This window comes from Thermobia domestica, chromosome 5 (assembly GCF_964235325.1).
Source record: "Thermobia domestica chromosome 5, izTheDome1.hap1.1, whole genome shotgun sequence".
Classification (NCBI taxonomy): domain Eukaryota; kingdom Metazoa; phylum Arthropoda; class Insecta; order Zygentoma; family Lepismatidae; genus Thermobia; species Thermobia domestica.
In genome coordinates, this window is record NC_137458.1 from 205,798,827 (window position 1) to 205,809,980 (window position 11,154).

The following is an 11,154-nucleotide window of genomic DNA, read 5'->3' on the forward strand; positions in this document are numbered from 1 at the left end:
TGATGATGAGAAATGAATGAAATGGTGGAATGAAGAAAGTGGCAGGAAACTGGAGAACCGCGAGGAAACTCACGCACACGGTATTTGTCCACCACAAAGTTCACTTGGCGGGAGCGGGTTTTGAACCCGGGACCCCTTGCACCAGACGTGAACGCTCTACCACTGAGCCACAGCGCCCCGGAGAGAGTTCCAATTGAACAATCCTAGTAATTTTCAAGTATAATACTCTATCGGAAGTCCCTCAATGATCTAATCTAGATGCGTTGTTGTTTCTTCTTGTTATTAATGATATTTCTCTATGTACTAAAACTTCTCAAGTTTTTTTTTATCATCAATTAAAAAAAACATATACCAACATAATCTGAATTCCTTGAATTTTGTTGATTTGTCGTCCCGGCAACCCTCTCGATGCGGCGCCCGGGGCAATCGCCCCGGTCCCCCGCCCACGCGACAGCTTGTTCTTGTCCCTGTTGAATTTGGTAAAGGTCAAAGAGGCCTTGTATACGAGGAAACTCGGGTTGCTCAGGAAACTGGGGTATGATCAGTTGACCTTTTTAAAGAAAAAAAGTCGGTAGAACACGTGTCTAGTAATCTTAAGGTTGATTGTTCGCGGCCACCACCGGGTACTTTTTTTAAAACTTTTTAAATGTGTTTTTTAGAATCATCTTAATGTAAACCAATTGCGCATATAGGCGATTTAACATATTTTGAGGGAATAATTTTGTGGTTCATTGGTGATTCGTCGCGCCTCTGCCGGTGGTGGTATAATTTTCAGAATGGAATTGGAATCACTGTGGATCGTTGCTGAAGGACCGTCAATTTTTGGCTAGATGTAGCTAGTTGCCCATCGGTCCTTCACCGACGCTTACGGCATGGGGCCACTACTTTCTAAGCAAATAAGAATTAATTTCCTGCTGAGAGAAGGCATTATTTCATTAATATAAATATGCCCCTAAAATAAGGTTGTAGGCCTATGTATAATTGACTATCGCAAGTTCGCGTTTATGGTACACTCCTCAATTTCTGGTACAAAGCTAGTACGAAATAAGGCCTAAGGAGTCTAATAGCGTAACGGACAATATTTTCGGATCGTAACGCAACCTAACGAAGAAAAACAAAACACTATGACGATTATGGGAAATTTTGTGTTGAGTTCACAACCGATACGAAACGAGGCCTCACGACAAAAACCGTGAAATCATAAATCACTCTTTCCTATTACCATACCTTTCGCATGTCCTTCCTGATACAGTTCCTTCTTAGCCAATGTCCCAACAAGTTTCTCTCCCTCTTTTCAATAATATATATTTTTCCTTTTCTCCTCCACTATTTCTAACACTCTCTTATTCTTTTTCTGCTCAACCCAGCTGTTTCCTTCCATTCTTCTTCACACATACATTTCGCATACTTCCAGTCGTTTTTCATCACTATCAAATAATATCCATGTTTTTGTCTCATACAGTACATTACTCCATACAAACCATTTTATGAATCTTTTTCTCAACTCTTTATTCAAGGTCTTCCTTCTAACGGCTTCTTTCGCCATTTCTAACCTTGCTTTAATTTCGCGTTCGCGCTTCGTATCATCACTAATAGTACTACCCAGGTATCAAAAACTAGTAACTTATTCTATTTTCTCCCCTGTTACTTCTCCCCTAACGGTTACCTTCATCCTTTATTCTTCACAGCTCTACCTTAAGTTTTCTAACGTATTATTGATTTTATTTTCTGGTTCCGCAGGAAGTGTCATATAATCTACAAACTATATATACCTAATCATTCTACCTCCTATCGAAATACGGTCTTCCTTATATAGGCTGTTTTTGAGTTTCTTCTAGACTGCTATTAAATAATGTTGGCGAGAGACAGCATCCTTGTCAACTTCAATTTCAATTGCGCTCTCTTCTGTCATTCGCGCCAATTGAACTTTGTGGTGGACAAACAATATGTGTGTGGGTTTCCTCGGGGTTCTCCCGTTTCCTTCCATTTTTCATTCCACCATTTCTTTCATTTCTCATCTCCTCCCTCTCCTTTAGTCTAGCAGGCATAATCGAGAGACGTAAAACTGAAAGATTTAATTTTATTTCATTTTCATTTCTCTTCTATCCTAAGCTCTTCTGTTTTGTGGGACCTTGAATAGAGAGTTGAAAACAAGACTCATAAAATGCTTCGTGTGGACTGTTGTACTGTATGGGGCGAAAACGTGGACATTATGTAAAAGTGATGAAATACGACTGGAAGCATTCGAAGTGTGGGTGTGGAGAAGAATGGAAAGAAATAGTTGGGTCGAGCGGAAAACGAATGAGTGGGTGTTAGGAATGATGGGGGAGAAAATAACACTTTTAGATATTGTTAAGAAGAGGAAGAGAAAATGGTTGGGACAGTGCCTAAGAAGAAATTGTATCATGAGGAACATCATAGAGAGTATGGTGGCAGGAAAGAGAAGCAGAGGGCGAAGGAGATTACAATTAATGGATGATATAAAAACAGAAAGATCATACGTGAGGACGAAGAGGTTAGCGGAGGACCGTGGAGCATGGAAGCTTCTCAGCTGCTGCAAGTGACCTGCCAGTAAGGGCAGAATACCTATGAAGATGATCTATCCTAGGCGTTCACCTCTGCTGTTTGGGGTCCCTGGTTCGATCCCAGATCGCGCCGTGTGGACTTTGTGGTGGACAAACACCGTGCTCGTGGGTTTTCTCGGGGTTCTCCTGTTTCCTCCCACTTCCTTCATTCCACCATTTCAATCATTTCTCATTATCACCGTCTCCTTTAGCCTAACCGGCATAACCGTAGGACGTTAAACTTAAAGATTTCATTTCATTTTTTTCTCTTCTATCCTAACACTCATTTGTTGGTTCATATATGTTCTTATCCATTCCAACCCAACCTTCTTTAGAACTCCTAACTACAATTTCCAATACAGGCGGTCAAACTCTTTTCTAGGCTCATAAATATAACATACATCTCTTTTCCTTTCTCTATAGGCCCTTCCCTGATTACCCTTAATCATCCAAGCATCTCTTTGCCCTCACCTCTTCTAAATCCAAACTCTTCCTCCTCAACTTTTTCATTTGTTTCTTCTATGCAATCATCTGTTTAGTATTCGAAACAAAATGTTTGCTACATTCGATAATATTTCTATAATTCTCATTTCTCTCTGGGTTCGATTTTTTAGCCATCGATAATGATAGTAGTGAATAATATACTTCGGCTAATTTGACCTTGAGTTACTGTTACTATGCAGTTGTTACTAGGACATGTATAAGACCCCCCGTGGGCAGGCCCGGACTGGCCCATGTGGCTAGGCGGCGATCGCCGCTCAGACAGGAGCCAAATCAAAAGGGGGCCAAATGAAAATTTTAATAAAGAGGGAAGGTCAGGAAAAAGACAGAAAATGTGGAAAGCGTGTACTACAACTAATATTCTTGTGAACATTCACGACGGTAATCTGCATACATCAAGCTCTGTGAACGTTTTATTAAAATTTTGCTGCGACTCATGTCCTCTTAAAGTAAGAATGGGCCATGCCAGGTTCAGAGTCATGATGGTGCAAGCAAAAACAATAGTTAAATCCAACACGCTTCCTATCGCGGAATATTAAAGGGAGCCGAAAGTATAGTGGCCTGACAATACAATTCTTGAAAGTTTAGTTTCTTGGCCCAGGAGAAATAACAATTTGAACCCGAACAGAAAGAGATTTGAGATCACTTTCATGATATATGATATCACGGCGTCGCCTCTGTAACAAGATTACGTGGTTTTTGCATTTATGAGTCACTCATGAGTAGAGGTCTGCGCGGATACAAAATATCGCATCCGCATCCGTACCGTTAATGGAACGTTAATTGTACTCTGGTATCGAAAAAAGAGAATGAATAAAAGAAAAGAATTAAGAGGCTTCATCCCGACGAAACTAAAATACCGCTAACTTTACAGTAATTATGTGCTATCTTCAAATAGATAAAAGATAATTGAAATGTGGAACAACAGCGCCCTAGACAATTAGTCTGGTCTCTTAACAACAAAAATGGCTCGGATCGTGACAGACTGGACACAAGTATGAAACTTGGCAGACTGAAAGTACTTCAGTATTCAATTCGTTTTAGGGTCGGGTGCCAAAATGTTCTGGCCGCCATTTTGAAATATGCCGCCATATTGGATTTTATATAATGTTCTCTTAAAAGATCATTATCTCGGTAACTAATGGTCCGATTTTGACGATTCTTTTTCTAAATTATAAGTTAATCCCGAATGTAATCGATTATAACATTAACGAAGACAAAGAAATATGATAAATACGAGAAAATTAGAAATATTTAAGATTTTATGAAACATATTTACATATGAATGAATTTTTCTCCAAGATGGTCCATTTTATGAAAGCATGTACCCTATAACATTTGAAAGAGCATATAAAGAGCTTCAATTTGATGTATAATACGTTAAAATGCGATGAAAAATAACCGAAATATAGTTAAATTATGAAATCAGTACAATAGAATACAAGGAGTGTGCAGGGAGTCAACTAGACGAAACTTGGTGTTATCTGATAACAAGCATGCTCGGAACCTGGCAAATTAATATTTTTCTCCACTTTTGTGAATTGTTATTCAAATCAATATTATTTACATTATTGCTGTTGTTATTAAATGATCATTATACTGTTAATATAAATTATATTATGTAAAACACTAAAAAGCTACATTATAAATACGTCTTTGCATATATGTCAATTTTTAACTTTAACTCTTTCAAACATAATAAATAGCTACTGAAAAACTGAATATTCCAAATCAAAATGCTAACAAAGTGACAAAAATTGATAACATCCAATCGTCTATTCCACAAAGAAAAAATTCTTCTTAGTTACATTGCTGTTCATCACAGGAGCTTCCGCAGCAGCAAAAATCTGTATATTGAACACCATTCGTTGAACATACGCACTGTTTTGAGCAAAGAGGAAGAGCTTTGCAGCCATACTTTAGTAATTCTCTTGAACTTTTAGAAACTTCTGGTTTGGTCATCCATAAGGGCTTCCACGATCCACCTTCTTTCACCCAGCCGAAGTTTTCTGGACTTGAAAATATTCAGTAGTTCAGACTTGTTTGACGACAGTAAAACTTTCTGGTGATCAATGATAGCCAACTACGATTTTCATGAGAAAAAGAGTTGCAGATCACCCTCACGCGGTTTGCATGACATATACAGCCCACTGAACAAACTGTAATCATTTCTCAATTCATCTATCTTCTGTTCAGATGATCTCCTACCTTTCTTTAAGTTTTCTCAAGAAAACAAAAAACTATTCTTTTTTATGGGAGACTAAATTGACTTGCTTCGTTTTACAAACACCGAGTCAACAAAATCTTCATATTGGTTTTTACCAATCACTTTTATTTCTGCAACAGATTTTGAAGATCCTGTAAGGCATACGCATGTGATGATAGATTCATTAACTGTTACGTATCTAAAATAGGATTTCCTGCAGCAGAAATTGTGTCATGCAATATTTGACAAAGATTCTTAAAACTTACATCACTTCCAACATAATTTTCGTTAATTATTTCCTCAATGTGTGCAGCATCTTCAAATTCTTTTGTGGGTCTGCATAACTCAGGAGCAGTGAGCATCCACCGTTGAAACGCAAGTGGATTTTTAGTTAATGGCTCCACTGGAGTCTCTAACACTTCTGTTATTTTGGTCGAACTGCATGAAACAAAACTTTTGGTTAGTCTTTGAAAACACCCAGTTCTTCTTAAATTCTGCCTTTCCTTCATTTAAACTCTTCATGTCCTTGAGATGCACAGATAGAGGCAGAAGACGCTCCAACACAGTTACATATAATTGGAAGTTACTTTGTCGGTGAGCTCTAACAAATATCAAAATTAGAAGTTCAATTCCAGTGCAAGATCCCAATATGAAAACATACATCTTTTCTATATCATTCCTTCCCGCCACTGTTGGAATTCTTGTTTACAGTTTCTGGACTCTTGTTCTGTATGAAACCCTGCCACTTGAAGAAAGCCTACAACTACAGCTGGTTTCTGCTGTCTCTTCTGGCTTTGGTTAGGTGTGAGCAGTCCAGGAATAAATCAGCTGACTCTGAACCTGCTACTCCGGCCTCAGCTAAGGACGATGTCCATCCAGTACCACTTAGTATGTGGCCTAACACTCTTCAAAGGGCCATTTCTATGTGTAATCCACCAAACATAACGATAGAACTTCTCCACAGTATGAATCTGACCATCTCCACTTTATTTGTTTTGCTATTACAAAGAGAGGTTGGTCAAGGAAAATAACATGTATTTGATTAGGACTACATCGATCAGTAATTTTCTTTATGATAGACATATCATGCTTCACCATTGAAAGACAGGCCGCTTTTCAGTAAAAATTCGCAACATGAAGTTGGTACCTTTAGTAGAACGTACACTTCCTGGTTGAGTCAAATTATACTCTGCCCACAAGCATTTATTTTCACCTAGCGGAGAATTTCTTTCAATCCACCGCCTCTCTGTTTAAAGTGCTTCTTCGAGCCCTGATTATATTGGTTCTTGAACTTGCAGTTTGTCAAAATCACATAATGATACTGATGGCACAATAGGATAGATATCTGGTAATAAGTAATCTTCTACTGATGAAGAAACTTCAATTCGCATTGGGGGTAAACCAGGGTTGGAATCGGAAGGCAATTGGAATACGCTAATACTTGTTCCATGGAAAGATCCTGTCGAAGTAGTTGATGATGTTTTGTGGTCTAAATTGTCCAATGTACCAATGGTGTACACATTAGTCATTAATGAAAAGGGACGCACAAGACCCTCTAATTTGTAACGTCTGCATGTCACTGCTGCTATCTGATCTTCAGTTTGGATCACACGATTATATGTTGCAAAAATGTCTAAGTCATGTAAATTACTGACAATTTTTTTCTAGCAAGTAAGAGTGTGTACCTGTAAACCTACATACAGTGGGAGCGGCGGTTCATGAGGTGCCTTTTTTTCGTGGTGCTAATCTTCTGTTCTTAAGATTAAAATATATTAATTGACATATTGTTATGGCAGTTTGAGAATATGTTATAGAAATTTATTCTATGTTAGATCCATACAACAGCAATTGAACGAAATTCTTTAGATTTTCTGGAACACTTTCATCTTGACAGTTTTCTGTAAAGTATCCTGAAAATGTTTGGTACTCCCAGTTTATCATATTTCTTCTTAAAGACTTTGAACACGTTGAGAAGGCAAAATCTCCTCTTCATTTGATCGTTTAGACATGAAACCCTTGAGTAATTTCTAGTGTCCTTTCTTTAAATACCAATAACATATTTTGCCATCACTGTTTAGTACAATCAGAAATAAAATGAACGAGAATTTTGTTCTTTAGTTTTGTTTTATTTACTGCTTTTGATAAACCTACAGCTCTAAACTTGTTTTCATATAGACTATGCAGCTCTGGCAAATTGAAAATGAAATGAACATCTTCTATTTTACATTCCAAGTGATATATGAGTTCATCAAATACACGAGATTCTAAAACATCATCATCTTGACTTTCGGTTTCATTTAAAGATCTGTTCTCCCTTTCCCAACTTCTGTACCTATTTTTATACATCCATAAGCACTGTATGTGGTATGTAGCCTCCATTGCTACCAAGTCTCCTCCGGAAATTTTAGAAAGCAGAAATATATCCTGTAATTATTAAGCCATTTCCTTAAGACTTTTGTCAAATGTAAGTGACAGTTTCTTCTAACTCCTTTCCCGGAATTATAAAAAAATATAAACCAGTGGAATTACGTTTCCTCTACTTTCATTTCTCCTCTTACGCTTTGGTTATTTTCTGTTGATTTCTGTTTACTTTTTGTTTTCTATTCTTTTGCGATTTCTCTTTTTAGTTTTGAGGCAACAAACTTCAGACTGCATTGTTTATGCCACTTCGCTGCATTGTCAATTAGTGTGTTTACTAATTATTATTTTCTAGTGACAAGTTTCACATATATCTTCTAAGTTATCGAAATCTTTATAGATCCTCAGGAATTCTGAACACGATTCTCCTAGAAAATACTTAATAAACACATAATTTCAAATACTACAAGGAATGATATTTTTTAACTTAAAAGGCACAATACACTTTTAATGTGTTCACAGTTACATTATAATAACCAATATTATGGAAAAAAAAAAGGAACAAGCTGTTCATGTTTACAAAGAACTCCTACAATGAAAACTCCCATAACTATTCTAAGTAATGATTAAACGTAGTTATTATTAAGTAATCATAACAAGAATAAAAACTAGATAATTTAATGATAAAAAATTTCTGCCAGACACCGCTAAATTTCACAAAGTTGACCGATTACGCAGTCTTCCTATTTACACTGAGTTTGTTTCCAAGACTTATATTTCGGCTATTTCTCATCGCATATTAACGTATTATACATCAAATTAAAGCTCTTTTTATGCTCTTTCAAACGTTATAGGGTACATGTTTTCATAAAATGGACCATTTTGGAGAAAAACTCATTCATATGCAAATATGTTTCATAAAATCTTAAATATTTCTAATTTTCTCGTTCTTATCATATTTCTTTGTCTTCATTACTGTTATAATCGATTGCATTCGGGCTTAACTTACACTTTAGAAAAAGAATCATCAAAATCGGACCATTGGTTACCGAGATAATTATCTTTTAAGAGATCATCACATAGAATCCAATATGGCGGCATATTTCAAAATGGCGGCCAGAAAATTTTGGCACCCGACCCTAAAACGAATTGAATACCGAAATACTTTCAGTCTGCCAAGTTTCATACTTGTGTCCGGTCTGTCACGATCGTATCCTTAACAGACCAGACTAAATATTATTTTGCGTGAGGTACCGTTATCACAAATCACCTAGTGACTTTCCGTTTTCAGTCGTTTAGAAAAGCAAAATAAATGCCGATTTTCAAAATGGCTCGAAATGGAAAACAGATAAATGAGTCGTGATAACGATACCTCACGCAAAATAATATTGTATAGGGCGCTCTTGTTCCACATTTCGATTATATTTTATCTATTTGAAGATGTCACACATAATTACTGTGAAATTAGCGGTATTTTAATTTCGCCGGCATGAGGCTTCTTAACGGAAGAAAATAAAAGGATAAACGTCCAACTTCCAAATAGTTCCATATGAAATGACTAAAGAATGAAGTTTATCTAGTTTTATTACGTTCAGTAGATTATGGTACAAAAGCATAATAGAAAATCAGTGCCGGATTTATTTATAAGCTAAATAAGCTATAACTTAGAGCCCCATTCGCTTGGGGACCAGAAAAATTAAACAGAAAAACTGATTGTAATGTAATTTTCAAATAACAAGAGAAAGCAAATAAGATAAAACGCACATACAACAATGGGTTTTGTATTGTTTTGTGTTGTTTTGTATTGTCTGTCAAACAAATAAATGCAAGATTTCTACGGGATAGTATCTTGCCAATTGCTGCCATGAAAATAAAATACTACACATTACCCCATATCATTTCGTCAGTAGCTTTCTATTTGCTGATCAGTTAAAACAGTATTCTTGAGCATTCTGGCGAAAAATGTATTTGCTTTTTCGTGCATTGTACGAAAAACACAGAGTGAACGCAATAAAAACGAAACAACGGGAAAAACTACATTGCGATGTAAAGTGCTTGGACTCTTTCGACAAATCACTCAATACAGAGCTTTCCTTGTAAGCAGGTCTTGATAGTGTAATCGGTAACACCGTGAGTTCAAGTTCACGGGGTCCTAAGATCGATTCCCCCTGAAGACATACTTCTTACTTTCTTTACAACAATACCAGATTTTTTTTAGATTATCCACTCATCCGAGAAAAGGAAATTGTGTAGAAACACAACATTTCACTTTTGTATTCACATTATCGCCAACAAATATGATCATTTCTTGTAGTTCAAACCGTAGACAATAAGTTAGTGAATAATGTTTTTCGGTCTTTTTATAACCAATGTCCAGTGTGTTGTCGTCGGCAGAGCTCTACACTGGAGACCTTAAAGTCGCAAGTTTCTGAGGAAAACAGGGCCCATTTATTATTATTATTATTATTATTATTATTATTATTATTATTATTATTAGAATGACAAAAGAATGGAAGAAAAAGACACATAATCGAATCTATTGATAGGAACAGAAGAGATATACTTTGTCAGATTCTTTTTAGGTTTACACATGAAAGAATAATAACTTATTATTACACTTATGGATTGACGGATAGAATTATTATTTTATTATGAGAACAAGAAATGGAGTATAAATATTTGTTAGCTGGTAGCATTAATGAATTTTGTTTCGCCCTGCTTGTAGATAGATTGAGTTGATTTTGAGTTTAACGTCCCTTTCAGCAACAAGGCTATATGAGACGGGACTTACTGATTAACGTGGAATCTGAAACACATTAGCTCCTGCCAGGAATCGAACCCGGTTTTTTTCTAGATAGAAAGGTGAAGTGATACCTTGAATAGAACCATTCTTGTGAACTCGGCTCACTTCTCGGTTCGGCTCGGTGGTGACTGAGCCGTAAACGGAGCCGCTCAAGCCGTTGACAACACTACAGTCTAATACCTCAGGCTGTTCAGCTACACCCATCGACTTCCCACTAGGATACTGCGGCCCCTAGCTTTGTAACAGTTTGTAATAATATTCATTATCTTCACCCTCGAAATCAGCTATCGAGTCACGATATTTAAATTATTCATAATATGTATTTTATTTATTTATTTACTAAAAGATTTACGATACAACCAAAAGATCATTATTTTTGTAAAATATTTATTATTTTCATGAAGCAAAGAGTGAATATTCTACTTGGGTTTAGAGCTATCGCTACTACACTTTTAATTGACAACTACGAGTTTATGTTCACTATTTTTGTCCATTTTCTATAAATTACTTGCAGAGATTATTCGGAGTAAATGTTTTATTTTAGTAAGTTTCATTGAAGTTTAGAAATATGTTAATTACTATTTCAAATATTTATGTTTCCCCTTCCGGCTAGGATAATGATTAGGAAGGAAGTTCCCTCTTTTCATAAAATTCTTCATAATTGTAATACCTTATTTAAAGGACGTAATTCTGGACTATTTGAAAATATTCAAATAAACTAG